This window comes from Thamnophis elegans, chromosome 13, assembly GCF_009769535.1.
Source record: "Thamnophis elegans isolate rThaEle1 chromosome 13, rThaEle1.pri, whole genome shotgun sequence".
NCBI classification, from domain to species: Eukaryota; Metazoa; Chordata; class Lepidosauria; order Squamata; family Colubridae; genus Thamnophis; species Thamnophis elegans.
The window spans coordinates 28,760,959-28,787,426 of NC_045553.1; the positions used below are offsets into that span (position 1 = coordinate 28,760,959).

The 26,468-nt window shown below is 37.8% G+C and overlaps 1 pseudogene; it reads left to right on the forward strand.

The window, feature by feature from the left end:
• Window positions 1-1,986: 1,986 nt before the first annotated feature.
• LOC116516360 lies at window positions 1,987-24,265 on the forward strand (annotated as a pseudogene).
• The last annotated feature ends 2,203 nt before the right edge of the window (window positions 24,266-26,468 follow it).

Below are 26,468 nucleotides of genomic sequence, written 5' to 3' on the forward strand. Positions count from 1 at the left end.
AGTAGCTACATAAAATTTCTTTTCATAATGGAGATAAAAGAACAAATAAATGATGATTTTACAAGATTAAGGAGCATAACCCAGAATGTGGAAGAAGAGATGGAGAAAAAAAACTAAAATTGTTTAAAGAAAAATTTGAAAACGATACATTTAGGGAGTGTGTTAGACAAAAGTGTTAGAAACTTATTTTTCATGTGTTGTTTTGACGAATAGCTAAAATCTTTTGTCCAGAAATTTGGCTTATAGAGTGCTTAATTATCAATCAGTCAAGAAACTTCCTATAGTCAATTCATAAAAAGGAGAAGGACAAGTTCCAGTTCTAGCAAAGACAATTTTGATTAAAACTATTTTTAATTTTTTTTAAAAAAAATGTGTTGTCAAAATACAGCATATTTTAAAACTAATACAGCAAATGTGACCACATTCAGAGAATTGAAAAGAGACAATAATAATTTAGACAGACTTAATCTGAATGACCTGGAAATGAATAACAATCATAGGGAAAAAGTATGTGATGATCGAGAAGTTTCCTTGTCTACTGACTGTGAGTGATGATCTCTTCTTCAGGAGCAAAATATAGAGATATAAATTAATGGGAAGAATGAGGTTGTTCAGTTGATAGCAGCTATAAGGAATGACCTCGATCATGGGATTCTGATTTCTTAATCTCTTTTCTCTTCGTTCACTCTAAAACAGAACCACGTTCTCACTTCAAGAGAACTCATTGAGTAACTCATTTTTAAGATGATTGAAAGAGAAAGCTTTTCCTCCTGTTTTCTATTATGAGAGAAGAATTTAGAAATTTTAGATCAGATTCAGCATCAAACTGAGATAAGAAAAGCATTAAACACACACCACATTTGCTAAAGTATGCATACATTGTAATATTGGTTTATCATTTATCCCCCCCCTCAAACAGAAAGGTTACATTCAGCATAAGATCTGGCTTGAGATACTTTTATAGCTCTTCCCCCAACAGCATTGCAATTTTAATTAGTTTGGTCTCATTGAGGGAGAGGAGATCTGGTGATGGTAAGGGCAGAAATTCTGAAAGAAAACAAGCTGGCTACCAAAGAGAGTTTCAAAGCCTCATATATCTGCTTGTTTATGAATGAAGAGAATATAGCAATAGCAATAGCAGTAGACTTATATACCGCTTCATAGGGCTTTCAGCCCTCTCTAAGCGGTTTACAGAGAGTCAGCATATTGCCCCCAACAATCTGGGTCCTCATTTTACCCACCTCGGAAGGATGGAAGGCTGAGTCAACCCTGAGCCGGTGAGATTTGAACCGCTGAACTGCTGATCTAGCAGTAGCCTGCAGTGCTGCATTTAACCACTGCGCCACCTCGGCTCGGAGAAGGTTGTTTTGCCTTTGTCCTCTTGGAATAAAGCTGCTCTTTCTACTGTGACTTCTCTTTCTCCCAAAATTGCCTAACAGTGTAATCAAAAGTAGAGTTCCCTAAGGGAAAACAAATGTTTTTGAGTTTTCTACAAAGGGAGAAATCTATTATGGCATAGATGGTTTTTCCCCTTGTAGTGAAGTCAGGGGTTCCTTAGGCCAGTGCATTGATATGGATTCAGTCTATCCCAAAATAACATCATTTTTGAAACTCTACTAGTCAGTTCATTGATCTCAGTAACTGGCAACCAGTACTAAATGCTAGCAATATTGAAAGATGCTAGATTGCTGAAAAAGTGCCTCTTACTCAAGTAATACTATGGTAACCAACTCTTGGCATTTGAGGCCCCATGCCCAAGAGGCCCCAACTTTTGTTGTATTAACATGTGAGCCAAGGACAGCATTCATAAGAGCATTTAATCCTTACCTTTTGGCTTTTGCTTTGAGAGATGTTGTCAAAGAAGCTTTCCAGATGTCATTGTTGGAGTGACAAGCACTAAGCCAGTTGGAAAACTGCCCTCCAGTAATATTGTTACAAGATTGAAGTTGGGCAAATCCTTTAGCAAACACCTTCGCATATAAGGGCATGAATGAAGCTGAAGAACATGCTTCTCACCGTCAACAGGAGAAGAGCTCAGGTTGGCTTGGAAGCAGAAGGAGATTTCCTGTCCGCAAGCCCATCCAGGCTCCAAAATGATCCAAGCTCTCTTGGTAACTATATGCTTAGTGGTTTTTCCATATCAAGGTAAGAGTTTTCTTTGGTTTCCTTCTTCAAATTCTTACTGCTAAAAGTCTATGGCACCCAAAAGGTTTCTATGGTTTTTCTTTTGATACTTAACCAAAATTTGCTCCACTTCAGTTTTGAAAGACTGAGCAAAAGAGTTCTTGCTCTCAAGGATCACATTTGTTGTAAAGTTATATAGATGGTTTTCTGGAATTTTGTCAAGATAATAGATCCTAAGAAAGAAAAGTCCTAATATCCTCAGAAGAAAATCATATTCAATGTGAAGAAAAGGTTTTCCAATAATGTGAGTAAGAGAATTAGAAGACTGAAGAGGAGAAACAGAGTTTGTGGCAAGAAAGGTTCAGGAAGCAAAATGTTAATAATGTAGTATGGTTTACTGAATTGTGTGAATCAGACTATTATAATTTGTAGTTCCTCATGTTATCCTTATAATTCAGTGCACAAACTTGCACATTCGGTGAGATATATTTATTTATTTTTCTGATTATTCACACTCCAAAATCTTTCTTTTGCAGCTGCCCAAATCACTTTCTCTAGATAGTCTCCCATCGGTCAAACATAATTCAGCAAATTTCATAGCCAAAGAAAACCTTGATTTCCACTAGAAAAAGATTCCATTCTTCACTGATAATTGAGTAACAAACTGAGTTGTGAATGTGAGAATGGTGGAATAACATCCCAAAGTAATGCAAACCTTTCTTCTTCTTCTCCCCTCCCCCATTACAAAGGGAGCTCTATAATCCTAGAATCTGGGAATGTTAATGATTATGAAGTAGTGTATCCACAAAAAGTCCCTGCATTGCCCAAAGGAGGAGTTCAGAACGCTGAGCCAGAGGTAAGAAAAGGATCTCAGCACATTACTTTTGCCAGCCAACAGAGTTTTTGGTATTTCTTTGCTGCCGTGTAATGATTACCTGGCTTTGCATTACAATCTATATGCCTGTTTAATTAATTAATTAAATCATTCATTCATTCATTTGTTCATTCAACAAATTTACATGGCTTCCCATTTCACATAAATTTGAGGAGACTCTTGGTAACTTAGCAGAGAATTTCCTAATATTAATTGGCTACTATAGCTAATAAAGTATTTCGAAACACCCAGCCATATAGGGAAGAGGGATTGAGCAGGGAATTAGCTTGAGAATGAGATCTTGAATTTATGCTTAAATTTAATTTTATAGTGCCCTTCAATCACTAGATTAAATACATTAAATTTAATAAATAATTTGGCCACAGCTCTCCATTTGACACAGGTGTGGAGTTGTTAAGAAGGTACACATTTTATTTGCCTATATTTAAAAATCAACCCTGAATTCTTTGCTTTTCAGACTAACTATGAAGATACAATGCAATATGAATTTAAAGTGAATGGAGCGCCCGTGGTCCTTCACCTAGAAAGAAATAAGTATGTTAATTCAGAAGTTCTCTTAACTTTACTAGAACTAGAGCTAAAAGAAAGTATATCATTTACATTACCCCAAAACATCACCATTGAAATTAGTATGGCTGTCCCTGTACTGTAAACATTGGAAGTCTCTGAAGTCCTAGTGCAATTTAATGTTAGTTTTAAGACCGAGATACGTAGCTGGTGCATTAAGAGTGACGGCCTGGCTTTGATTTTACAATGCATCTTACTTTTGAGCAACCTATATCGATAAGATTGTATTTTGCCTCTGGATGACTGAGAATCTCCATAGACCATTCTATATGTGCCTCTAAATGTATAATGCATTTATTGTTAAGTACAGGCTATAACGAAATTCCCCTATATATGGTCATTCCTGTGTCACTTTATCTTGTACCACTGGAGAGATTTCATATTGAATTCTAATGTGTGCTTTAGAAAGTCTAGTACCCCCTTTTGTTTGGTTTAAATATGAAGGCTATCCAGATTTCAAGAGCAGCATCTGAATGATCACATTTTGGCATGGAATTGGAAGACTAGCAAGGAACGTGTAGATTTGAAAAAGAGAAGGCAATCCCAGAAGGCATAGTTGTGACACTAGGAATGGAAAGTGACTCCATATATTGGTTTAAAACTTCAAGACAGATGCTTCGGTATGAAGCTTCAAAGCATCAATTTCTTTAAGGTTTCTTCATTTTACTCTTAAGTTAATAGAGCTATGCGGCTCTCCTTTATAAAACCAAGGAGTTTCATCAAATTCACTTTTTTAAATTCTTTCCAGAGGACTTTTTTCCAAGGATTACACCGAGACTCATTATTCCCCTGATGGCAGAGAAATTACAACAAGCCCTCCGGTTGAGGTAATATCCAGGGTGTCTTACTTTTAGGAAATTAATTGAGAGGAATATTTGAGCACTAATATTCCAAATATGTAAGTACCAGGCCAGGCTACTCAAACAAGGACTGTAGATCTGTAAAGTATCTTATACTGAAATAGTCATGTAAGGATGTATGGATTGTTAAACCCAGTTTGTTTCATTCATTGAATTGGTAGGGCAAGAATTCAATCAACCAGTTTTTTCCTACTGGTTAAAAGCAAACATTCTGGGGAGTGAGTTTCACAAATAGATTGATTATGAGAACATCACGTTCATTAGATCTACATTTTGATTTTTAAAGATTACTGTGATCAATTCAGAATCATTTGTTTGTAATACTAAAAATGAAAAAAAAATCACTTTGATCCTTATTACAGGTGTAGTAAGTTATAATACTCTCTATGGTGCAGTGGCAGAAGGTCACCAGCAGTTTTTCATTCAGTTGTTTTTTTCCTGAGAAGTATCAAGTACTATAATCTCTGCTAGGCCCCTTTGACCAGTGCTTCATAAAGTCATTGGCTTCTTCCCCCCAAAGTGATATAAAAGTGCATCACCTGTCTCCAAAACTAATCTACTTCTGGCTTAGCCTCTTCAAAGTTCATACAAATTGTTCCTACTGAGTGTGTAACAGAAATCTCCTGACTGTAATGCTACATGGATCCTGCTTCCAGATGATGCTAGGAATTACATCTCTGTAAATTTCTGAAAGCTTTCATTATGCAGGCTCAAGGGAATAACAATTAATTGGTATCATTAGCAAATGTGGAATTTTAAATACATTATGGTACGATTTCAGAATGTAGGACAATCATCAAGTTTGAAAGTTTGTTCAGCAAATCCTTGGTTCATCAATAGAGTTGATCTCCAAGAAGACAAGGTTGATGGAGAAAAAGGCTTGTAATTTTAACAACACATTCTCTATTTTTCTTTTGGTTGTCTGCCCAAAAGTTCTTAGTATTTTACCATCAATGGGGCTCCCCCTGCAGTGTGACTTGTTTTTATGGACAGTTGTATTTAGTCTGTTCATTTTGGAACAATCAATATTAAGCAAGTCTTCTGTCCCCTAAAATCAAAATGTTCTGAATAATTGCTTTCTTAATATTTCATTCATGTGGTGAAATACATTGGAACCGCACTTCTGTTCATCAAATCATACTAGAAACAAGCTTTAACCAATGTAGTCCTCTTGCCTCCACACAGGATCACTGCTATTATCATGGACACCTCCAGAGTGAAGCTGACTCAACTGCAGTCATCAGTGCATGCAATGGCTTGAAGTAAGATAGTCACTTATCTTTTATTTATTTTGTTAAGAGTAAAATGCTCCTCTTGGAGATCTCATAATTAAATTGAGGGACATCAGTGATTCATGCAAATTAGTTGGGTTTGATCTAAGCCCTCTGCAGAATTTAGAAAGACTTTGGTTGAGTACCAAGAAGTGCTGCTGCCAGTCAATAGAGACACTAGGGAGCTAAATCAGGTTTGTATAAAGGAGCTGCCAAGCCCATTTCTTCTTTGTATATAGGAGGTAATGTTACAGGTAGAGAAGGTAAGTAAGCTTCAGATTGCATACCTTGCTAGAATGTCTACAGGAAGAGGCAAGCAGACTTTTCAGTTCTACCCAGAAACACTTCCTTGGAAGTCACTCTGCACACCTTCTCCAACCAGCTAGATATCTTAGCCACATAAGGACCCCACAATTCAAAGTCATTAGTCAGATTCAATGTTGTCCAAACAGCTGTTATTTAAGGAAGACTTTAAAAGATCCCCTTTGTACAGAGACTATGTCCATACAGTGGAGGAATAAAGGAAATGATGGAACATAACATAATAACAACAGAGTAATAAAAGAAGAACAGGATGATAGAATAATGGAATTGGAAGGGATCGTAGAGGTCTTCTAGTTCAATCTCTTGTTCAAGTACAAGACCTATTGTATATCATTCTTGACAAATGGCTGTCAATCTCTCTTTAAAAGCCAGTGGTGATGAAACATTCACATCGTCTGAAGGTAAACCTTTTTCACTGTTTAATTGTTCCAACTGTCAGGAAATCTCTCCTTCGATCTATTGTTTCTTGTTATGCCTTCAGATACTTTGGAGAATAGATTGTCACCCACTTACCCCCAATATTCTCTTCTCTTAGTTCTCCATCTGTGACCACACTTTTATATATTGTTTTACAGAGGACATTTCAAGCATCAAGGAAAGACATACCTTATTGAGCCCTTGAAGCTTTCTGACAATGAAGCCCATGCAGTCTACAATTCTGAAAATATAGAAAAGGAGGATGAGAGCCCCAAAATCTGTGGGGTAACTGATACTTGGGAATTGGATGAGATTGTCAAAATGAACTCTCAGTTAAATCTTACTCCTGAAGTAAGTCTTACATTAAAATCTCATGTATATAACATGGTTAGATAACAGGGATTCATTTATTTGTTTCTCAAATGTAAAGTAAAAGAGAAATTCTTTGGGGGTGGGGGTGGTCATTGGATAGAATTCATAAGGGAGGAGCCCTCATTTCTAAATACTTTATACTCAGCAAGTTGTGGTTACGTTATATACATTATGTTTAATTGATCCTTAATTGGTCCTTTATTTCGAATGTTCTAGTCTTAATATCTGCTCACTGTCACTCTAGTCAAAATGGATCTTTTGCAGCAGAGTTAAGAAAGTGACAGTAAAATAGCAAGGAGAGAATGTATCCAAGGAGAGGATGTATCCAATGGTTACACAGAATGTACTTTAATCTGGCAAGATTCCTGTTTATAGGAGAGCAGCAATAAAGAACTACTCTGAGCAATTAATCATTTTGTTCTTGTTGATTGTGTCAAAAACAATACTCAAGTAATCATTTTAAAATTACATCAAAAGAAAGATATAAATCTTTGACCATTTAGAGTGTGTTCAGTGGGTCAGAATGTCAGATTTTCTCCCCTTATCTTTTCATTGATGCATAGTTTGATATCATTGCAGGCAGTGTCTAATTCAGGGTTAGTCAACCTTTTTATACCTACCACCCACTTTTTATCTCTGTTAGTAGTAAAATTTTCTAGCCGCCCAGCGATTCCACAGTAATGGTGATTTATAAAGTAGAGAAGTAACTTTACTTTATAAAATTTATAAAGCAGATTTACAGCAAACCCCTACTACCCGCAATGAAAGCTGGAACGCCCACTAGTGAGCAGTAGGGACCAGGTTGACTACCACTGGTCTAATTAGTTCCATAGCAGGACCACATCACCATATTTCTCATATGATTGGTTGAGATCCTTTGTTTGAGAAAGGGGAAGAAAAGTGGGAAAGTCATTGGAGCATCAGGCTGAAAAATTTGTCAAAGAAAGCCATTCCTATTAAATTCTGTTCAGAACTAGGTATTCATATATAAATTTATCTTTAAGTATTGAATTATAAATTCCAAAAACAAATTAATTGGAAAGAAGTGCCACACCATATAAATACAAAGAAAGGGATTCGTGTCATGACATACTTTTTAAAAAGGTGACAACTTTTCTTTCTGCTTGACAATCCATTGCATAATGTACTTTTTCCTCAAAAAATTAACAGCACGTTCTCTGACTCAGAGTTCCACAACCTTTCCAGCTTTGCAGACTGGCAGGGGGAATAAGGGATTGTTCCCCATGAACAGCAGGATCATGCGTGCGCCCAGCTCCATTTGTGCGAGCAGTGAGCAAATGGAGCATATCCATCCATACTTTCTTGCTGCCCATGCAAGTGGAGATGCCCATGCTTATGCCAATTCTCACCCACCACTTCCACGTAGTGGGCTATGGCCCAGGGGTTGGGGAACCCCACTCTAAGGGCTAAAATTTAAACAATCTGTCTCCCTATAAATGTCTTCTTCAAAGAGCCAATATTTCTGAAAGGCCAAGTATTTTAACCAAATTGTATAACAAGCAGTTTTCTGATTATCTGATGATGACCAAGATTCGTGTTGGCTGCTGGGAGCAACATGTCTAAACAGCCTTTTGCTTATTGTTTTTTTTTTAGCAAGACAGATACTGGCAGGCCAAAAAATATATTGAGTTTTTCGTAGCTGTGGACAACAGAATGGTAAGTATCTGGGATATCATTCCCATTAATTTCTGCCTTTTTTAATGTGGACATTTTTGAAAACATTAACAAACATCCAAACTGGATTTCTCTTAACGTGTGCTTCATCATAAACTTTGATATTTCTTTTTGTTATTAGACCCAACCAATATTTACAAAGGTAGGAGACATTTGTGTAAATATACTCTAATTTGCACATTTATTCTTCCTGGATTCCATCTAAATTTATTTTTATCCCACACTGGTTAAACAGTTATATAGGTTTCTTTGAAACTTTCCTGCACAATTTCTATATCCAAGTTGACAACACATAAAAAATAAGATGTCTAGCGGAGTATGCTTCTGTTTCACTTCTCTAAACATGGAAATATGGTATCCAATTTAGGAAAGTATCTCAGTAGGGTGACCCAAATTTTCTCCAACCAGGAGGAGAGCACAAGTATGCTGCTGAAAAGTTAATAATTTTGATATATTAATGGCACAAATGTAGACTAAAAAATCAGCAGAAAAGGATTATTTGGATTGCTTGAATAAAAAGTAATATTTTGTCTAAATCAAAAAAAAATCAATGATCCTTTCACTAATATGTTCTTTATCTTCCTCCTTCTCTCCCTTCTTCATATAATCATGATATCATCTTAAGTTTTTTTAAATCTTTTCTGTAGTACCTGAAATACGAGCGCAATTCAGCTTCTATAAGAACAAGAATATATGAAATTATCAACACTTTAAATATGGTAAGAGGACATGGCAAAAATTATTTCACTTGTTGGATTTAAACTTTTCTCAGCCCCTTCCCAGTTTTTCACTGTGTTCACATAACACACTTAACCAGGTAAAGAGAACTAGGAGATGGACTTCTATAAGCACGCTAAGTTTTGTGGCTTGGAGTGAGGCAAAATAAGTTCATTAGGCCAGCTGGTGATCCAGCATGTAAGGCCATCCCAGGAAATGGGTTAATTGAGTAACTAGTTTAATAGGCCTCTTACAATACAGCCACTGTGTTGAGAGGTAGCAAATCCATAAGTGTTGCAAGAATGCAGTCAGAACAGCACCTGTAGCTGGATTCTTTTAGGCTGTGGTTAATGGTTCTGAACTTGGACATTACAAAGAGATGGACAGAGTCAGCCAATTGATTGTGAAATTGATCCCTGAGAAGAAACCTGGAGAGAGGAACTTAATTTGACTTGGATTGTGGTACCTAGGAGGAGATACACTCATATTGTACTGTCCTATTAGCCTTCTTTACATTTTCACTGTTGATGATCTGTTGGAATCAGGGAGACAGCAGAAAGATCAATGAGCCAAATATCCCTTCAGTCCTCCTCCTCTTCTGTTCCTGATTACAGAGAATAATCAACTGCTTCATTTTATCCTTTGATTTATTCCTCCTGCTTAATACATCCTCATTATTATAAACTTTTATTAATCACACATGAAACTCAGTTAACTAAACATTTAAAAATGTATCACAAATATCATTGACTGGCTCTGATTATTGATAAGGGTTGCTGCCAGCGTCCTAGTTATCATCCAAGTATCTTCTTACATTATATGTTGCTCCAAGTTGTTGTTGTATTTTGCTGTTGTTGTTATTATTTCTTTTATTCATTAAGCATGAAACTCAGTCAAGTGAACAAAATGTGACACAAATTTCATTGACTATTGATTCATTTATTATTGTTATTGTTATTATTTGCCCAATATATGGAGTCCTTAGTGCTGTCTGAACTTGTTGGTTTCCTTGCAGACATTTCATTATCTGACTAAACAACTTTAGAGCAGAAAGGAGGTTAGGTTAAGGTTTATTCAACTTGTATACCGCCCTATTCCCAAGGGACTCAGGGCGGCTAACAAAGCAAAAGGAGGGGAAATACAAACAGAACAGAAGACAAACAAAATTAAAAACAAAACAACAATCACAACAGTTTGTGAACTCGTCAGCCCCAGGCCTGCCGGAACAGCCAGGTCTTAGTGGCTTTGCGGAAAGCCGGAAGGGTTGTGAGGGTCCGGATCTCCATGGGGAGTTCGTTCCAGAGGGCCGGAGCAACCACAGAGAAGGCCCTCCCCAGAGGGGACGACAGTCGACATTGGCTAGCGGATGGTATTCGGAGGAGGCCTAATCTGTAGGATCTAATTGGTCATAGGGAGGAGCACCAAGGACTCCACCATTCAACCTTAAGCTACAAGGATTTCTCTTCTATTGATGCCTAGATATTTTTTTCCCTTCACCTGCCCATAGAAGCCAATATCAGTTGCTTTTTAATCTTGAAAGGTTTCTACTTGTATTTGAGTTTCTGATTGTTGCCATGTCCACCTGACAGATGATGAGATCTTTGCGAATTCACCTTGCACTGGTTGGCATAGAAATTTGGAACAACGGAGATAAGATTAACGTGCAGGAATCAAAGGATGCCACTTTGAAGTCATTTGAAACATGGAGAGAAACAGATTTGCTGCCACGCAAAGGGAATGATAATGCTCAATTACTCACGTACGTCTCATTGTGGGGAAAGGGAGAGGGATGTCTGGGAGTGGAGTATTATGGGAAGATTAGTGCTTGTACAGCTTTTCCACTCTATGCTGTGTACTTTAAACCATATGTGAACCAGGGACGTGCAGTCACTAGAGGCAGGGGAGGCGGGGCCTCACCAGTCTCCTAAGGGAAAAGAAAGAATTTTAAATAATTTTTTAAAAATAATTAAAGCCAGGGTAGTTGCTACCAGATTCAAAGTCACAGTGGCTTGGGGCCTCTTTTGCCTAAGGAATTGTTCGCCTTTTAAAAGTTAAGGAGGAGTTAACAAGCGAAAACTTTCATATGCAAATTAGGCACTGATTCTCCCGCCTCCTGATCGGGGAGCAGCGAATCATGCCTTATGAGCACGCTTACGTTGAGCACGCTTACGTTGGACGGACAAGAGGAGAGTTGAGAGAGTTTCCACAGCTGGAAAAGGTGGATTGGACGGAGGGAGGGGGGAGGATTCAAATTTATTATAATTTAATTTGCAATTTTTTTATTGTGAGGTTTGTGTGTGTGTGTTTTTTTTCTTTCTTCACAGTGGTGGGGTCGGAGGAGGCAGGGAGGCGGGGCGGCGGAGCGCGGAGGCGGCAGGGACGTTCTCGCCGCTGTGTCCCAACAGGCCAGGTGTCTCGCGTTTATGTCCGCCATAAACATGAGACAACTGGCCTGTTGGACACAGTGGTGGCGGGGGAGGAATGGGCTGGGTGGGCTGGCTGGCTGGGGAGGGGGGAGCCCTTTAAAGCCCTGCTGCCGCGCCTTCCCAGCAAGACTTCATTTCAGCTCGCAGTTTCCCTTGCCTGCCTTAACCAAAGCTTGGCGCCCTGCCTCTGCTTTCGCGCTCTCCCTCTCTCAGCTGTGCAGCAGCTTCGGCGGCAGCTCTTGGCCTACGGCAGCAACATCGCACAGGCTGTGGAAGGAGGAGAAGGAGGAGGGGGGAACCAAGAGAGGCTTTTACCGGGCGTGCGCCCCACAGCCAGGACCGTCATTGCGCTTCAAGCCGCGTTTCTTCCTGCAAAGCCCTTCGGGCATCAGGCGGAGCTCTCGGGTTGCCCGAGATAAACCAAGAATAAAGATAAATAATAAAATATCCAATCTATTTTTAATTGTTAGCAACACACACACACACACACACACAAATCTTTTTCATAGCTGAAGAGCCAACTTTGTCAATGTCAAAATGCCAAAAGCACATGGAATGCTGTTACCTCTCCCACACCAAAATGGTAACTATTTATCTACTTATGTTTATGTGCTTTTGAACTGGCAGTTTCTAAGGGGTCTTCTAATATGAAGACCACGTCGTGTGCAAATGCCTGTGGCTTGTATTTCTCTTTTTAAATTTCCATTCCTTTTATTTCTTTATTTTGTCGAATATTCCTGGTTAACATTTCCAAAGTCAGTATAAATAGCAGCGGCAACAGTGGATATCCCTGTCTAGTGCCTTTTTTTAATATCAAAGTTCTCTCTCATGTCCCCATTTATCATCACCTTAGTTGATTATTTATTATATATTGCTTTAATCATATTAATAAATCTCTCTCCAAAGTCCAGTTGTAATAACATAAATTGCCAATTAATGTTGTCAAATGCTTTCTGGGCATCTAGAAACATTAACCCCATTTATTTTCTAGGATGCATTTCATAATATTCCAATGTGTTTAAAATCACTCTCATATTGTTTTTAATCTGTCCCTTGACAGAAATCCATTCTGGCCTAAATGTATAAATTCATTCAAATACTTTTAAAATCTCTCTGCTATTGTCTAAGCATATATTTTATAGTCCACATTCAGTAAAGATATTGGCCTGTAATTTTTTTTTCTGCATTAAATCTGAATCATCTTTTAGTATGAGAATGCTGTTTTCTTCCATCCATGAGTTTGGAATTTCTGCTTCTAGCAGTTCTTCATTATATACTTCCAACATCACTGGGCTTAATGTCTCTTCTAGCTGTTTGTAAAATTTTGCCAGTAGCCCATCAAGCCCTGATGTTTTGTTATTCTGTTGTCTCTTAAATATTCTTCTGTCCATTTCTTCATGGTTATTCATTCATTCATTCAACATATATTTAACCGTGACCAGTACTTTAGGGAGTACAGATTTTTCCAAATACTGTTGTATATTATTTTCCAGAATGTTCTCCTTATCATACAATTTCTCATAATATTATTTTTATGGGTTTTTTTCCTCCTCATTCTGATAATGAAGAGTCCCTTTCTCATTGATCTCCCCTTCTGTCTTATAGGGCCATTGACTTCGAAGGAGATACTGTAGGATATGCTCCCGTAGGCAGCATCTGCATGTCAGGGGACTCTGTAGCAATTATTCAGGTTAGTAGAAATGATACCTGTTACCTATTTGTACTCAAATGAAAACGCCTATATAGGCATAACTTCTTTACAAATAAAGAATCTTCTTTTTTATCCAAATCATTTTCATCCATCTTTATTTGCAGATTTGACATTTCCAGGTCCTGCCTCAATTGATGGCATTTTGGTACAATGCATTCTAGACATGTAGATTGAGCTTTTTGTATGCCATGAGCTATATATCAGAAGGTGACAATATATTATAATGTTTCTGGAAGAGTCTAACTGTGCTCTGATTGGCAAATAAGCAGGTTACAACAGATTACAACACTCCCAAATAATGCTTCTGAACCATATTCTTAGCAATCCTAATGACAAACATGAATCACTCTTGTTTTCTTACAAGAAATGTAGGATCTAGATTGCCTATGATTGAATTAATGTGCATTGAGAAAATGAGGGAATACTAAACCTACTTAAAAGGAAAAAAAACTGCAGTATTTTAAGACTCTACAAGAAAACTATATTCTTTAAGGTGATAATATGCATTTATTGAGAAACAAATAACTTAATTTTTGTTCACATAGAAAGAGTTGAAAAACATGGCAATAAAAAAAAACTCATAAAGTTTTGTTTCTTAAGAAGCACAGTTAGGATTCAAATAGTAGGAGGTAATTCTAAACTTGTTTGCTCAAGAAGGTCATTTTTATTCAGAAATAATAATTCATTCTTAAGCCTGTTTAGGGCTTCAGCCTTCAATATTGTGAAAATACTAACTCGCACAAAAATTGCTGAATATTTTTGGACAGAAGTTGCCTGTTAAGTTTTAATTACTAAATAAATGAAGATAGATGTATAATTACTTTATATTGTTATGTATGTTTTGTGTTTTGTTTGTCCTTGTGGTGTTTTTCTATTCTGTTTTTAAAGATGAAAACATTCAATAAAAATTATTTAAATAAATAAATAAATGCAGACAGTGGATGGATCAGTTTTGATCTTCTCCTTTGCTGTAACTTCCGGGCTTTAAAGTTTTCTTCTGGATGTATTTGTGTATGTTCTGGAGTCTTGGTGGGCATGCATGCATTCAGATGAGCTACCTAGATGAATTCTGAGATGGTATCCTCAACTCAAAATTTTTCACTTAGTCATCATTTTTAGACAATTAATGTTAATGATAATTGAATTCACTTTCAGTTTCTTGGCAGACTAACAATAAACAAAGTATTCTCTTTTCTTTAGGATCATACCGAAGATACAGGTTTGATGGCAACTACTATGGCCCATGAGTTGGGTCATAATCTGGGCATTAATCATGACACAAACGGCTGTAATTGCCCTGCTGACACATGCATTATGACTCCGCGACTAACGTAAGGATTGAGGAACACTTTTAATGCCTTTCCAATTAAGTTATTTTTTAAATACTTGCAATTAACTGTGAAATTAAATATAGTGAGGACTCACAAAAATTAAATAGTTAGGAAGTTATAAAGGTGGAACTGCTCTCAACAATTGAATAGCAATCATTCAGTAGCTTCCTCCAAAACACAAGAGTTTAAAGAAACAGAATAGCCCAAGAGACAAAACATCCAAAATTTCCAAAATAAGAAGCAGAATGTGGGGAGGGGGGGGGAATTATTGTTTTCCCTTGCCCCTTGTAACATAAAACGTATGTTACATCTCTGACATACATTGCATTCTTCTGAAACTAACAGGGAACAACATACAGGGAGTGATTGACTTACAACCATTTGTTTAGCAACCATTTGAAGTAGCAATGGCACTGAAAACAGTGATTTATAACTGGTCCTCACAGTTACAGCATTTACAGCCTCCCTTCAGTCACAGAATTAAAATTTGGGCAGTTGACAACACCAGTGTGTATTTATGGTGGTTGTAGCATCCTGCATTCATGTAATTGTCATTTTTGACTTTCCCATCTGTCCTTCCATATGTAAAGTCAAAGGAGCAAGCTGGAGCCCCTTAATGACTGTGTGATTCACTTAACAAAGTGGCAAAACTGATTATAAAACTCAGCATGACTCACTTAACAACTGGCTTGCTTGGCGATGGAAATTCTGTGGCAGCAAGTCAAGGACTAGCAATATTTTGTTCCAGGTGCATGTTTAGCCTTTGCTTCATCAAGAGGGAAAAAGAAAATGAAAAATGAAGCAAAACAAATTGATGAAATCTTCTCAGCAATTGTCTATTGCAAAACTCCCAATAACCTTTGTGTAAGAGTTGTAAGATCTTGTCTGTTTAATGACCACCTGCAGATTGTCTTTGTGTTCTTGTTTTCAACCCCTAACCTGAGGGCCAATGATTATATTCCTATTGATTTGTATTAATATTAGGAAGATGTATGGGTGGGTTTATGATAACATGTTTGCATCTATTTAAGAACGCAGCTTCGGAGGTCAGTGTGACACCGCTGATATTATGACCTTTTCAAAAAAAGAATTCAACAATTATTAGTTTAAGGCAAATAGAGAGTTAGTATACTTAGCTCTCTATGTGCCTCAAAATATTCATTGCTATAAAAAGTATTCTCTCTCCAAAAAAGAAAAAGAAAAACAAGTTCCCACTATTTCCCCTTCAATTTATATTATTGTCCTTCCACAGAGAGGCTGACTAAAAATGAAAATGAAAGGCAGCCCATTCAAACACAAGAAGAAGCTCAATCAACTAATATCCCATTGTGTTGTCACTGAAAATGTATTTGGTTAAAAAAGAAAAGAAAATTGGTGGATATAAAACTGAGAGAGCATAATCTGGGAGTAAGATCAAGGGAACAAATAGTTCTCTTACTCGTTTTGTTAGCTTTAGAGAAAAGATTCACTAACAAATCACTTTGTTAGCTTTAGAGAAAAAAAATCACTGTATTTCTTCATTAACCATCCCTTTTCCATCTTATATGTTTTTGCAATGAATTCTGTTTCTAGTTCAGATATGGATAATGTCCTGATCTTACTTTGTTTCATCTCTGCAGTGGTGTCCCTCTCTATGACTTCAGCTCTTGTAGTGTTGAGCAATGCAAGACGTATCTAACTTCAGAACTCCCAGAATGCATTCTCAACAAACCCTTGAAAACAGATATTGATGCACCTGCAGTTTGTGGAAATTACTTTGTGGAGACGGGAGAAGAATGTGACTGTGGCTCTCCTGAGGTATTTTTTTTAAAACCAACAAGAGTGTTTTCAAAAATTTTCTCCTTCAAAAATCATCTGACTATCTAAGTGGTTTGAGCCATGCATTAGGTTTGTTTCTGAATGGCATAGGTTTATGTGCTTTATCTACATGCATGAATGCTGTGGCTTATTGGATTTGAGGAACCAGTCATAGAGGAATAAAGAACTGATATCTCACTAACAATTGGGGAAGACAGCATATTTTTAAACATAGGTGATTTACCTCTCCAACAAAATTCTTCCCTACTGAAAACCCTATTTTGTTGACATGGACACATTATCTGTCCCACTATTTTCCTGAGCTGCTTCCTCCCAGAACTTATGATCTTTAATCTATGCTCCGACCCCTAATAATATTTTTATAAGAACTGTGATTTACTGAAGTGTTCTCTTTATATTGTTAAATACACATATAAGGGTTTGTAAGAATGTTCCTGAGAGACAAAATAAGGAGGAATAATCTACTCAATGGTCACATAAGTGTGACAGATTAGCCTTCTGAAGCAAGGGGCAATCATCTCAAGGAGAACAGATCCCACCTATTCTTTTGGTCCATAAAAATGAGAGGATAGAAATGTACATTCAGTATTTAAAGATTCTGCTACTGTAACCTTAAAATAAGGGTAGTGTTAATATTCATTGTTGGTGCTTCTTCTTTGAATTACCTCCAAGGCTGGCATGAAGATTACAAAATCCCTCATGAATAAGAAAGGAATAGGGGCTCAATTGGGAGGTGAGGATATGTTTATTTGTTTTATTGTTTTCACATAGGAAATATCAGATAAGTCTGTTTCACATAGATATGCAATCAACCATTTATAATAACCAACTGTTTGTGCATATGCTAGCTTAAACCCATAAGAGGGAACCCATCAGAGACATATCTTTTCCTTCTCAGTTTCCCTCTTCAAAATAGACCAATAAAAAAAGACCAGGCTGAGAAGTCTATGACATCATTTGATATGTTTTGCTTTTCAGGATTGTAAAAGTACCTGTTGCGATGCTGCAACTTGTAAGCTGAAACCTGGGGCACAGTGTGACGTTGAAGAATGTTGTAAGAAATGCAGAGTAAGACTTGTTTATTTTTAACACCGAGAGATTTTACCCTGCTCCATACTAGCCATATAAAAATGTAATATCTCTTGGCTGCTTACTATGATCAAAACATTTTAATCTATTCCTATCCCCTCTTCCAGCTTATTTGACCCTTATGAACATATCCATAGGGAGGATAATGTAACAAAATTTCAGCCTTGTCTTATTTGAAAATACCCTCTTTCTGTACATTAAATCTCTGAAAATAATAAATTTGTTCTTTGATTGACTTTGCATGGATGTCCAATTTAAATAAGAGTGCCCAATGTTTGAGACTGATGCCCTAACTTAGTTCCTTGACTTTTGGGAAGGTTCTGGGAGGTCTCTGGTAATGCTGTGACATTTTTCTAACTGAGATTTTTAGGATGGAAATAGGTTTAAGAGATTTCTGGAAATAAAATTGCTTCTCTTCCATCCCCTCCTTAAATTCTCTACCTGATTTCCAAAGCTCTAAATTCAGTTATTTTCATGGCACATTCTGGAGATGCTGCAGGATCATGAAGAGAGAGATGCAAGTTCCTAATTACTTCTATAAATGTTCACAGTTCAGTCTGCAATGAACTTTTTGAGCAGAGGGGCCCAAATAATTTTGTTCCTTCCATATTTTCATCACAAGCCCAGATTCATAGGAAGAGAAGACATTTTTCAGCACCACAGAAAATTCTGTGAATGCTTCTTCCCATGTAAGAAAATAAAAATATATCATGAGAAGTTCATCAATTAAACTTTGGCTGCTTTTTCGAGGCAGCCCAATTGATTTTCACTTCATGGTCAGCCAATATGTAAGTCTTGTGTTTGTGAATCGGGCCTTTCATTGCAATCATTTTCCCATAGCAAAGAAGACAGGCTGCAACTGTCTTCTAGACATAATACACAATTGCAAAATGGCAATTTTTTGCAAGGGATGCCTTACTTAGTAGTCCTCAAGAAGATGAAGAGGAAATTTTGAACTGTGTTGTGAATCATAGTTTGACTGTTCTCTGCTGCTAAAGAATTATAGGTGGGAGTATTTTCCATTCTCACCCACAGTTTAAGAGTGCAAGAACAGTGTGCCGGCCAGCAAAGGATGACTGTGACGAGGCTGATCTCTGCACTGGCCGATCGGCTGAGTGTCCCACAGATAGCTTCAAGAGGAATGGAGAACCATGCCAAAACAACCAAGGTTACTGCTACAATGGAAAATGCCCCACCCTGCATAAACAATGTCTTGCTTTATTAAAGAATTCACCAGGTAAGTCAACCTGAGGATTTCAAAAGTAGTTTTATTGAAAAAGACTAATGCGGTCATTGCATAAATCAAAGATTTTCTCATTTGTATCCATAGTAAATCATGATTACATATAACAAAGTAAGAAGGAGCCTTGGGGGTCCTCTAGTCCAACTCCCTGCTCAAGTAGAAAACCTTATAACATTTCCCATCTCCTCTCTAAAAATCTCCAGTGTTAGAGCACCTACAATTTCTGAGCGTTTTTTTACAGTTGGAACATTTTTTCAAGACGAAGTTCTTTCTTTGGAGGCTTTAGAGCCCAGCCCTCCGGATCTTTGGGTTTAAAACTCCAGTCATCCTTTGAGAACATGGCCAATGGTCCAAGAAATGGCAGTTGTAGTCAAGAAATCTGGAAAGACTGACTTTGGGGAAAGAATCTTTTATGGGATGTGGATACATTCCCAAATTGGACAAAGATCTGAGCCAATCTCAATGAGAGACAGTGTAAATTGATTATGGGACTGTGTGCTAAGAATATTCAAACTCCAGGATAAAAATTTTCTTTACATTTGGCACAAGAATTGAAGACCCAGATCTTGGGAGATGTGATTCTCGTCACTCATCACTCCTGACTTTCAAACTATTCACAAAATTTTCAGCATGGCTCTATGCTGAAAAAGGAAACTGAAAATAAGTTCCCTTTTTCATATAAGGTAGATAGTTTTCAGTAAGCATGGAGATTTATCTTGGCCATAGATCAGTAGTGCAGTGAGGCTTTGCATTAATACAGTCAGAATTAACAGAATAACTGAGTTGGAAGGAGCCTTGGAGGTCTTCTAGCCCAACCCCCTGATCAAGCAGGAAACCGTATACCTTTTCCATTCCCTTCTTTTAAAACTTCTAATGCTAGAGCACCCACAACCTCTGAAGGCAAGCAATTCCACTGATTAATTTTTCTGTCATAAAAGTTCTTAATTAGCCTTCAATTCCATAATCATATTTGTTCATTTTATTTGTATTCTTTATAGAATCTCAACATCTGTTTTATGTTGTGATGAACAAAAATAGATGTAATATTTCAAATGTGGTGTTGCCAAAGTATTATAAAGTGGTACTAACATTTCTCATAATCTTGATTTTATCCCTCTGTTAATGTAGCCTACGACTGTGTTGGATTTTTGGCAGTTGCAACACACTGCTTGTGCACATTTAAGTGATTGTCCACTAGAGCTGCAAGATCCCTCTTATAATTATAGTATTGAGCCAGGTATCACCCAGTCTGAACCTGTGATTTGGTTGTTCTTGCCTAAATATAGAACTTTTAAAAACTTTTTTCACCATTAAATTTCTTTTGTTAGATAGGGTCAAGTGTTGAAGTCTCTCGACATCCTTCTGGATCTTAAGCCTACCTTCTGGTCAGCTTCCTGTCAGCTTCCTGTTGTCTGTAAATTGGATATGTTCCCTTTTTTCCCCTTGTCTAAATTGTTTATGAAGGGTCAGATGACATGTGATGGTGACTGGGAATCCGAATTGCAAATTAGAACATTGTTCCACTTGCATAATCAATCGATCCATTGGATTTGTGGAGGATGTGATTTAAGCAATAAATGGACACTTGCTGTATTATTTCCATTGCTTTGAAAATGGAAATCTCAGCTCAAACAAACACATCTTTATTTTGGTCAGTTAAATTGCATAACATGATTTAACATTTCAAAGAACGATAATACCTCCATCTTTTGCAAGTAGTCCAGCTATATTCAAAAAGCCTTAAACCCAGGCCTCAAATCAAGTATAACACATTATGATTCTTCCATGCTGAGTTCTTTCTTCTTTCATTCCTGTAAACAAAATCTTGCTGGACTAAGGACTCTACTGTCTTCATACAATACACTCGGTAAACTCTTAGAGAGCATTTGTCTCACCCTCATTCTCTCACATGTAATATCTGTGGTGTGTGAATTGCCTCTTACTCATCTGGAGTGTACCATCTCCCACTCAGGATCCCCCTCCTCACTACATTCCAGCACAAGGATATTTCTACAACAGTGTTAAAGTTGGAAAATGAGACTAAGCACATGAGGAATGAAACTGCATTCAATTCCCCTCCAGCCATTGATTTTCTGCATGATCTTCTGCAAGAGGCATAAGAGTGGCTTCAGCTTTTGTGCCCATAAAATTCAATAAGGAAGTTTAGTATAGCACTGTATCAGATAGAGAATGATTCAGGCATAATGGGGATTAAATAAATAATGGGTTACAAAATAGTAGCTTACAAAAAAGTAAATTTTAACTATAGTTTCTTTAGTACTCTGGAATCTCTTAAGTTATTCTTTATCCGGCTGGCATGTTATACATTCATGTATTTGTCGTGGTTTCTCACTTCCTCTTGAAGATGCAAACGTGGCTCCAGATGAATGTTATGATATATTAAACCAAGGAAGGAATGATTTTGGCTACTGCAGAAGGGAAAACGGTGTAAAGATTAAATGTGGACCACAGTAAGCAATCTAAATTATTTCCGTCTATGATCATATTATATAAGGATAATAAGAAATATTTTAGGGTCCACATCTGCGGGAATATGATTCTGTCATCTGGCTAAAACAGTAGAAATGTGAATCAATTTCTGAATGGCTACTTTTCCTTTGTTTTCCATCTTGGGAAACTACCTTTTAAAACATTGTGTCAGAAGTGACAGATAGTTCTTGACTTACAACCATTTATTTAATGACTTCCAAGAAGTTACTTAGAACTTGCCTTTTCACTTAGAGCTGTTGCAGCATTCCTACAGTCATGTGACCAAAATTTGGGTGCTTGGCTTGGTGCAGTGTCCCAAGATCACATGTTCATTCTTTGCGACCTTCCAGCCAGCTTCCAATAAATCAAAGACAATGGGGGTATCAGATTTCCTTAACAACAATGTGATTTATTTTGCAATTATAGTGATTCACTTAACAACCGTGCCAAAAAGATTATAAAATTGGGTGCAGCTCACTTACCAACAGCCTTGTTCAGAAATCGAAATTCTTCACACATTTGTGGTCATAAGTCAAGAACTATGCTATAATCAGCTTTTCTCTTTTGGCTGACATCACTCAGCTTGTTTACCCTGCATATTACTGAGCAAACCCTGGTTGATGTGTTTATAAATTGCATTTAGCCATAAATCATGATTTAGAAATCACAATGGCCAAATTTGCACCACATGTTGAACCCAAACTAAACAATAAGCCACATTATCTTTTAGTCATGTGTATAAATCCAGATTCTTCTTTTGGCTCTTACACACTGTAGTGTCAATCTTTAGATTTCAACTCCCATCATCCCCTGTCATCAACTGTTCAGAGATTATGAGAATTTTAAGTTAGAAATCTGGAAAATCTCTAAAGTCTCCTAAATCTGCTTTAAGGGTTTTCCAGGTGGATAAGGATGCATTACTTGCTCTTAAGATAAAAATCTTGAGTCAACCATCTTCATCCTTAAAAACAGGGAAATCACAGTGAGCCGGTTGGAAATACAGGAACTGTGATCTCAAAACACCTTGTGAGATTTTTCACTTATGTGTCGGGGGCAACTAGTTCCCATTGAATCTGAGCAAACTTCTGGTTCTCCGTTTCTAATTAAACAAAAACATGTAAAGGTTAAGCCAAGATCAAGATTCTTAGCACAGTCACTCATGCTCTGGTCCCAGCTGGACTTCTGCATAGGGCTATTCTTGAAGAGCATTTAGAAGCTACAACTGGTACAGAAGGCAATGATGCTAACAGTATTGGAGACCCCTGGAACAAGGCACGTGTGACCACATTGTTACACAAGTTGCATAGATTGCCAGTTTGCTTCTGGGCCCAATTCAAGCAGTTGGTCATTACTTTTAAAGCCCTTTATGAAATAGGTCCAAGATATTGGTGGAATTGCCCTCCCTTGTTGGGATTGACCTGCCGCAGTCCTTTGGTGGAAAGGGCCTGCTTCAGATTCTGTCAGCCAAAGACTTTTGGCTGTCCAAGCACAGGAGAAAAGCCTTCTCTGCATGGCAATATTTTCTTATCAGAAGTGTGGTCTGCCCCCAGAATTCTGGCCTTCTGGAACAGCCTATGAATCTGGCTCTGCCCCTTGGCCTGCGTCCTCAACATGGGCCTGCTATGTTGGGGATGGCTGACCAGGAAGAGGCAATTGTCACCCCCAGGCTGCCCATCCTCTTGGTTTTTAGCTTTTATTCTAATTAAAATTGTTTTTAGCAATTTCTAACTTCTTATTATATTGTAAGTCACCCAAGAAATAACCAAACAAACATCCTCTCATTACTCCATCTTTTTTAATTTGAATGAATGTTTCCTTTTCAGGGATGTAAAGTGTGGTAGGTTATACTGCAGTCGTGGAAACGAATCGTATTGCAGAATGAAATATTTTCCATCAAAGGAAGATGATGGATTGGTTACACCTGGAACAAAATGTGGAGATGGAAGGGTTAGTAAAAGATTACCTCTAATCTATGTCCTCGGATTCCAAGGGTTGATCACTACAAATGGATCTTGCTGAAAGCTGGTTTAGGTTTTCCAAACTACAGTGAATGTACACAGAAGAAAAAGTATTCCTCTAGCATTATTTTGGTTTTGTTATTATTATTTTTTTCCTTCAAACAGCAGCCACAACAAATGAGGTAAATGTCCAGGGCTGTTTCTTTCTTCTAAGAACAAAGTGCCTGGCCTTCTCAGAGTCTTGTGCTTCTCCCTGGCAACACTTTCTGGACAGAGACAGTCCTTTCTCTACACTTGTAGATATCTCCATACTAGGGAAGGTGGAAGAGAGAAAGGAGAAAATCAGGACAGAGCTGTTTGTGACCCAAAGGTCTACAGTTCAGTGAAGCCACTTAGAAGTGCTCAAGAAATCCCGAAGCTTATAGGAAAGGATCAGGAATCACATCACCCTGTCTTTTTATACAATGTAAAACCTAAAAGAAATTTGGCTTAGTGCTAAGGAACGACAGAGTTCAGTTGTGGGGAAAGTGCTGTCTTATTCTAATGCAGGGGTGTCAAATTCAGCGCCCAGGGGCTGGATCCGGCTCACATGTTGCTTAGATATGGTCCACAGGGCCACCCTGGAAACAGTGAAGGACTTGCCCACGGTGCCTCTGACAGCAAAATGGAGGTTTGAACTCCATTTCTGCTGGCAAATGATTGCAGGTGGCTGTTGCAGCTGAAAATAGAGCTTGGCAACCTGTTTTCTCTGGCAGAGCACTCAAGCCACCACAGGCAAACCTGACACAAGTGATGTTAAGCTGGCCACACCCACCCTGGCCATGCCTATTCTCCCCCCCCCCCCCCAAGGTCAATCACAACCTTGAGTTTGACACCCCTGCTCTATTGATAATCTGTTACTTTGACTTTCAGGTCTGCAGCAACGGGTATTGTGTTGATGTGCGGACAGCCTACTGATCAACCACTGGATTCTCCATAATTTGATTTTGGAAATCTTCCTTCCAGAAGGCTTCCTTCAAGTCCAAGGAGACACACCTGTCTTTATCCTACTAGTAAATCATTCTTAGCTTCCAGATGGCATCTAAATATTTTGCAATATTTCTTCTCCATATTTAATCTGATTATCTTTTGCTATAATCAAACCTTTTCTCTCCCACAAAGCTCCATGGTCACATACAACGCCGCAGGCTTATTTGCTGTGAAGAAAAAAAATGGCCATTTTACCACTTGCCAATTGCAATGCATATTTAATGCAACAAGTTCTGCTTTTGAGCTGGTGTATTGAAAGGCAATGCTTCCTCTCCCAAAATTTTATGCTGGCTTTCCAAGATGTAGCTGCTTTCATCAATAAACACTTCTCATTCTGCACTTGTAAAGGCTCATGTTTCAAATCTGGTTTGATACCATAGGGTGAAATGTAATCTCACATTATTCATTTAAACTGGGTACCAGACTATCTATCTGATTGCAAGCTTTCCAGGATGAAGCCCTGAAGTTAAGAAAGATGGATGAATAACCTACAGTGGAAAAATCTAAATGATAGTTCTCAAGACTGTGTGAGAAATTTAGCTAAATAAATATAATTTCAAACTGCATTCCAAGCCTGCCACCTGAAGTAGCTACCTCATCTCTACAGCAAATCGTCCCCAATTTTCAGTAGTTCTGTCAGAGGATTAATTCCCATAAGTGTAACAATCCTCTACCATTACTTTTTGGGCTGTGAAAACATACTCAGGTATGTTTTATCCACATATCTCAACAATCTACAATAATCTGTGAACAATCAAGAGTGGGGGGAGCTGTCTTCACCCTCTTTCTCTCACACATGATATCCAGGTAGAATTGCCTCTTAATCCTCCATTTCTTAATCCTCCATTTCTTAATCCTTAATCCTCCATTTCTTCTGGAAACCATTTCTTCACTGCATTTCAGCACGGGAATGTATCTGTGACAGTGCTGATGTTGGAAAAGGAGCACATAAAGGAATCAATCTGGATTTAGATTCTGCTAAAACTATGATTTACCAAGTGGTCATTTGCAAGTTGGAAAATAGTAGCTTGACCTTTCTGTCTATAAAATGGAATAAGCAAGTTTCTATGGTGACACTGTATGAGATAGTGAATGCTTCATGCATAATGAGGATGGGTAACATAAAATGGGTTAGAAGCATATGGATATTGTTAAACCATTTGGTATCTTGCCAGGGCATGTTATACTCCATTAAAAGACAGCAGTTTTAAACATTTAGATTTTTAAAATATAGTGTTTTTTTAAACAATCTTTGTATGTGTAGCAACCCTGACATCTACTACGCAAGAGTCTCAACTGCACCCTTAAATACATGCTATTTATTTATCTTCTATCTGCATATAGTCATGCCCTCCATATTGCCACAGAAGCTCTTCAGCTCTAAATCACAGGTGAACACTGCCCCCTAGAGTTAGACACATTTTAATGCATTGGTAACAATGTTTGATAAGTTTTTCATATCATATTTGGCCAGAGGACTTAGGAGCAATAACAGCTACAGTAAATGAAGCTCACCAGTTATGTGGATTTTGCCAACATAAAGTCAGTAATCTTTTTTTTTCTCGTGTAAATATGTTTTATTTTCATTTCATTTCGTACAGTCACATATATACTGTGCATAACCGGGGCCATATAACATTGAACAATAAACACAGCCATCCCTCTTGTCAACAATACCCCCCAAAATACAAACCCAATATACCACTTCGACCCTCCGTACACCCTTTCTTTCGCCCCCCCTCTATCTTCCCTCCACCATTCCCCTCTACCCTACTTCCCCTCCCCCTCTATCACTCCTCTCTCCCAATACACTCCCTCCCTTCCATCTCACCCTCCCTCCAATCCTCTCTCCCACCCTCTCTACCCCTCTTTCTTCTTTCCCTCTACTCCTCCCTTCGGTGTATTTCTACTATCTATCAATATATTCAGCTTGTCCTATTTTTACACTAGAATTAAAGAGCAACAGTATACAAGTGCAATCATGTTACTTTAAAATCTAGCACACACTATTGAATAACACTGTTGAATAACAAGTAAGCATGCCAACCATATACCAGATCATGTCCTTCGATATTCAATATTCTATCATTGGTTAAATGGGTCCAATCACTAATTGCGGATAGGGCCACTG